We start from the raw sequence: 6,606 nt of genomic DNA on the forward strand, positions 1-6,606 counted from the left end.
ATAACACAATCTATCTTTATAGTTTTTTATATAAATGATATATATTTTTTATATATATATATATATATATATATATATATATATTAGGTCCAAGTAAATAAAGTTGGCCCATTGGCCCAAGTTTTAGTAGCTCTATTCATCATCAACGTGACCTCCTTTACTTCTTTCTTCCATGTCCTGCTCTACATCACACACCTCCTGCTCTCTGTTCCCGGCATTGGTGTTTGTGCAGAGCAGAGAAGTCTTTGCCGTGAAGAACTGCCCTCCTGAGCAGTTTCAATTAAACATCATTTATGGGCACTCCTTTTTTTACAAGCCTGTTTTTATTGGCCTCGGCCTGTGTTTACTCATGACAGCAATAGTGCTGGAGTGGTTCACTGTGCTGCATGTACACTGTCATATATCTCCATCCAGTCTATCTCCTGACATGGAGGCCAGTCGAAACAACAGACATATTATACCTGTCAGTGTTGATGTGTCTACAGTTCAGGCAGGCATGGTAGAAAGAAGAACTGTAGTATATCTTTATAATGTGTACTCATGCGTGGTTTTTGTTTTTTTTTAATTTAAATTAAGTACAGACAAAAGTTCATTTTAGTCAGATGTTCTTGCACAATACAGCTTTGCATAGTGAACATGAGGGAAAGTAGATGAATAAAAACTGATTTTAATTTCTGAAATTCACTTTCTTTTTATTAAAAACATATTTTTTACACAGCAGAATATAACAACCATCTGTTGTGTCAAAAACAATTATTTTACATTTCAGGATCAATTTAACTAGTATGTTCTAAAAATTAAAACAAACTGTTCTGCTCATAATGCGTTATGAATTCTCTGTGAACTCGATTCAGAACCACTTCCTTTTTGCTGCAGTAGTATAGCATAGCATGCTCTAGTGTAGTATCACATAGTACTATACAATATAGTATATTATATCACAGTGTTGTGTATAGTTTTCATACTACTCCAATTATTTATGTGGATTTATAATTTCCATAGCATCTGTGCTGCTTGTTGGGGAAAAAGTTCTCACCTTAGGAAAAAACTTTTGTTTGACAGAACGTTGTTTGCCTGCGTCAGAGTTTATGGGTGTTTATGTCACCAGTGACATCATCGCTACACGACAAGACACACGGGTGTAGGGCTAACTGATGAGGTGTGTGTTGTGATTGGCACCGCTAGGCTAGGAACATTATGACTAGCTCATACACCGAACACACCCAGAGCTATAAAGCATGTCATGTTAGCCCAGTGTAACAAACACACAGGAGGCTGCAGCAGCATTGTGCAGCTTTAACGTCTTTGTATACAGTGGGTCGTCCTTATTTGGAACAAACGGCCTACTTAAAGCTGACAACACACTTTTTAACAAGGTCCATTATCCTGTGACTTGTAACTAACAATGGCATCACTCTGAACTCTCCGAGGACATTTGTTCTTAAGTTATCTTCCTCCAAACAACTCACTTCTTCTTTTTAAACAGATTACGTCCCAGAAGCCGTTACCTCAGACCATCAGACATTACCACATCAGCATATGAACTCACTCCAAATGTGATGTGTGAGTTACAATGGCTTAGATGCAATTGAGCCGTGGCTAAATGAGGATCCACTGTGCAACAAACACCACTAATCTTCGCTGGCGCAGGCAAAACAGTCGCAAATGCAAACACACACTCGACATGTTTATTCTTCCATGCAGATACAGACGCAGTGCCCTGCGTGGCCTTAACTAAACACCAGCCGTCCCCTCCCTCTGGTGAACACTGACCTAGTGATGAACCATTCATTATCTGCTACTCGGTGCAAATGGTAGACGGACAAGAGCAGCCTCGGCAGGTACACAGTCCGACCTCATCTCCCCACCAAAAATAAAATAAAAGGCAAAAAAGACATTTGACCTTTTGACCTCGTCATGAGAGCTTTCGCCAGTCTGACTTTATGAGTCCAATCTGGCTTTCAGTGACAGAGCAGTGAGTAATATCCAAGGTTACTCTCTGCTAACTTGGCAGCTTTGTTAAAATTCAAGCCACCTTCCAGCTTCCCCCTCTTAACAACCCCTCCTCCTCCCTTGGGGTTACTAGGGTCTTATCTCCAGTGGATGTGGGCTCCTCCAGTTTTACAAAAAAAACTTCATGTTGACATTCCAGAGGACCGAGCCTTGTGCAAACAACACCAGGCCCCACCAGATGGCTTGGCGAGGAAGGACAAGCAAGGACGAAGGACACAGAGGCGGACTAAGAACGGGAAAAATCAGAGAATCTAAATCACGCTGGTGGATGATCAGAATATAATGCCGGCAAATGCAGACAAGTTAAATGTGTTGTCTGTCAAATCTGACTTGAGTAAAATGCATTTGACATTTGCATTAAACATTCAAAGTCGGCCCTGTCACTGACTTTGTTCTTGCCGTGTCCTCCAGCATCTGCCGTAACCCTGAAGTCATTCAGAGCTAATACGTAAAGGTCACTGGGTTAATCTCCAAAATCCTTCCAAATGAAAAACTCATTTAAGGCTTTCACTGAGTGTTTGTCAGAGAAGAGGAAGAAAGTTTCACGGCTCCATGTGTTCTTAAGGATGAGATATTTGTGAGAGGACATATATGTTATATATTTTTACATCACCAGTTGTAATAAAAACATTTGCTTATGAACATAAATACAAACAAAGCAGACATCCAAACCACAAATTATATTAGATTAGATTAGATTAAACTTTATTGACCCCCCCGCTAGGAGAAAATGGAAATACTACTGCAGCAAAAGGACAGAGTTTGAACAGACTGTACAATAAAAAGAGACAATAAAATTATATTATTTTAAATGTAAAAAATGATGTAAAAAAATTATAAATTCTGAACATAGGTTACCTCCATATTTAAGAAAGAGAAGACAAATGTTCTGGTTTCTGCTTTATAGCTGCCTATATTGTATTGTTAAGCATTTAACACAGATTAAAAGTTTATATTTTAATTGTGCGAAATTTTGATTTTTAGTTTTAGCCTTGAGTAACAACCTTGAGAAAAGCAGCATGATAATTATTTTAAACAGTGATTTAAGGGTGGAAATGAAATTTAAATTAAATTAGTTTAAATTTAACCCAGACTTGTGTGTTTTGAATCCAACTAATTAAAATGACTAATGGTCAAGGTCACGGGTTAACCTGGTCATTTGGTTAGCGCTGCATCATTATAAAGATATAACCAGAAATGAATCTCTCAGCTTTAACGTCCACTGTTTCTCATTAGCGGCGTGACACACTGTTTTTCTCACCAAATGCACCGACATGGTGGTGTGTGTGTGTGTGTGTGTGTATGTGTGTGTGCTAACACACAATAGACAGTTCTGATAAAAGTGTGCAATAGTCAGAGTGGATATCCGGCTGCCCCCCCACCCCCTCACCCCAATTCTCTGCCCACCCCTCCCCAATTCTCCGGGGCTGTAGCTGTTTTCTTCCCTCTTATTCTATGGAAAAAAAGGAATGTTTCCTAAGTGACTATTCCCTCCAAGCTCTTTTCAGGTTCCGGAGACATGAGGGGACACGTCTATGGCAGGAAGACTGTATGTTTATTCAGAACAAGTTGAAGCCTGGTAAAGCAGGGATCCAGATTTATGTTAAAGAACATTAAACACTTGGACTTTCATCACCAGCTTTTGCCAGAGCGTAGCGTACTGTAGCACCATATTGTGTAGAAACACATTTTATTTAGGAGGCGAATTAGTTTCAATGTCAATATTTCCTTTGTGTGTCCCACATTGGAGTAATTGCAGTAATGTATAATTGTATTTCCCGTCTTCCAGTGGAAGCAGTCTTTTTAGTGTGTTGAGTGATGATGGATATGTCAGTCCCTTATTCATCTCTCAATGGGGAAATTAACTGTGTGTGTCTTTGTAACCCATACAGGCTGCCACAGGAGGCGCCATTACATATGAAGTTTCTCTGAGGCTCAAACCTTCTCTGTGTAAAGCAGGTATGATAACCGCTACAGTAGGGCTCCACAAAATTTGTAGGCTTGAATAGCAGCCACAGCCAAAGTAAAAAATCGAAATCTAATACAATCTAAGTTCTTTAATCATTTAAAAAAAAAAAGACCAAACTTTAAACTCACACTGTTCTAAAATAATAAAATAAAAACTAGCAAGCAGTGGTCGATGCTAACTCTTTTATTTAGTTAACAAGCACGGTTTGAAGTTGGGAATTATCCACGCTTTTTACCATTTAACCTGTCAGTTGAGGAATGTTGCATTTAATGACCTTTAACGTCTTACTTTGTCTCATTTTTAAATGATAGAATTAGCTTTAACATAACACAAAGTTTTTTTTTTTTGACTGGGAAGCAGAGGTTTCAGTAATTTAAGATATTAGATCTTTATTCTATTTGCCTTCTTGGTGAAACAATCTTTTCTGTAAATGAGCAAAAAGTGTTTCCATAAACAGCGATGTCAGAGTGGAGCCATTACCTTAAGCTTTATTTATTGATCTCTTTCATCAAGAGTTAATTAAACATTTCCCACACCTGCTTTAAGAGCTCAGTGTATTGTCACAACATGTGGGTGCTGTTATCAATGCTGCCCCATCTTCCACCTTTACTGAGAAAATAAACACATTAACGGCTGCCAGTATAAATCACCAATGCTAATGGACTAACATTAAATCAGATAAATCAGGCGCTCACTGTGTGAATTAATTCTGTGGTGATAGAAGAAGAAAGGGAGATCAATCACCTCATCAGAGCGCCTCTTAGTCTGCCAGCAGACGAACAAAGACTCTTTGTCTCATCACACAAGGCCACGCTATCATGACAATGACGAGTTCCCAGTTCATTAACGAAATTGCTTTGACGGTTACCGCGATCTGATCTGGGCATGTAAACATCCAAATGTAGCGAAGTGATATCATAACAATGCGACAGCAATACCTTCAGCCTCAACAAGTCTGAACCCAAACTGACCGTCTAGTTCACGTTTTGAAATGTCAATTAATTGCAAACGTGATGGAAAATTCCTCACTCAAACCGTGCAAACAAATACTTTGTCCTAAAAAGCAGTGGGTGAAGAAACGATAGTCGAACCGTCTCCACCCATATCAAATAGTAGAAATCTAGCTCAGAGGAAAGTGCAGTCTAATTATAACAAGCATTCTTCCATGAGAAGAAAAAACCCTTCAGGACAAAAAAAAAGAAAAGAGAAAGATGAGATTTTTTTTCCTTTTCATTCATTTGTCATTTATTTCGCAAATGTGCCATAAACACTTGCAAAAACATTTTAAAGTTGGTCCAGTAGAAAAAAAAACAAACACTTGAATGATTTAATACTTTGTTTTTCAGCTTTCAATTCTGTGTGTTAATTTGGAGTCTATATTTAAGTCTAAATGAGGGAGCGGATTGTTTGTAGGTTTTTTTCCCCAAAAATGTTTTTTTTTTAACCGTACATGAATGTGCAGAGATCGTCCTGGTTTCCTAAAGCAAAGCTAAGACAGAGTAAAATGACTGGATATGGCATCGTAGTCTACACAAGGAAGGGATTAGCTGACTATAAAAATGTACACTTTTTTTTTATAAATTTAACTTAAATTCAAGTTCATATATAAAAATTACAAAACCTGGAGCTTTCAAATAAAACCTACAAAAAATAGCTTCTTTTCGGTTACTGCTGAAAGTCATTTTAAATTACTATAAATTTAATGGATTAATTATGTACCGTCAGCGACATTAATGTGATCACTTATGTTTTTGTTCATTTTTTTTACCAAAACTTTTTGAATAATTTCAAAAACAAATAAGTCAATAAATTAACATGCTACCTCAGTCCCTGAAAGCCAATACTCATCTGTGTTACTAAATGAGAGTAAAACAGGTATTTGTGTGTGTGTGAAAGTGTGTGGTCACGTGTGTGTGTGTGCGTGTTTAGAGAAATAAAGTACATCTAACCTGTTACTATTCCTGTCTTAAACACATGGTAGGGTCTAAAGGGATGGGGTTATTTCATATTCCATACAAAAAATAATTCATTGTAAATATATAATATATATTTATACATATTTGAATATATTTACAAACATACCCAGCACTATACATTATACTGTGTATTTCTCTCCAGAATATTCGGGAAGGTTTATCAAGAGAACTGAAAAAGAAATGCATCAATATTACAAAATAGAGAGGAGAGTGTTTCCTATATGTCTTCTCCTCCCGTTCCTCTCCTTTGTTAGTCTGCGCTCTGTCTTTCTCCTATTAGTCCTCGTCTTCACATCCCTTGTTTCTTTTTCTTTCTTTTTTTCACATGGATCCATACATTCCTCCAGAAGCAAACAGCAGTCCAAGAACGCTTGCCTCTGGAATGGGATCACACAACTAGCAATGCCTCTCTGGTTACAAAAATGAAACCATAATTAAAAGTCTGTGTATTTACATGAAGGGAGAGGAGGCGGCTTCCCCGCCAACGCCAGTCTATTCAGTCCGTAAAGAAACAGCCTCTGTGGGGTCCCGGTCCTCTCTTTTAAGACCTTGTGTGTGCATGTAGTGTAAGTGCGCAAGGCAGTGTGGTTGCGCAACAGCTGCGCTGCATCCAGCCGCGACTCCTCCGGGCGCGTGGGGGCCGGGGGG

The 6,606-nt window shown here is 38.3% G+C and overlaps 1 protein-coding gene across 1 annotated transcript in view; it reads right to left on the reverse strand.

The window, feature by feature from the left end:
- Positions 1 to 5,199: 5,199 nt before the first annotated feature.
- LOC103391367 (fibroblast growth factor receptor 2-like) overlaps positions 5,200 to 6,606 on the reverse strand; it is a gene marked incomplete at its 5' end in the record, with an annotated part of 17,667 nt that continues 16,260 nt past the window's right edge. Inside the window, one exon of the mRNA XM_017039430.2 lies at positions 5,200 to 6,572. The remainder of the gene's footprint in view (positions 6,573 to 6,606) is intronic.

The sequence above is a fragment of the Cynoglossus semilaevis genome, chromosome 15 (genome assembly GCF_000523025.1).
Source record: "Cynoglossus semilaevis isolate Cse_v1.0 chromosome 15, Cse_v1.0, whole genome shotgun sequence".
NCBI lineage: Eukaryota > Metazoa > Chordata > Actinopteri > Pleuronectiformes > Cynoglossidae > Cynoglossus > Cynoglossus semilaevis.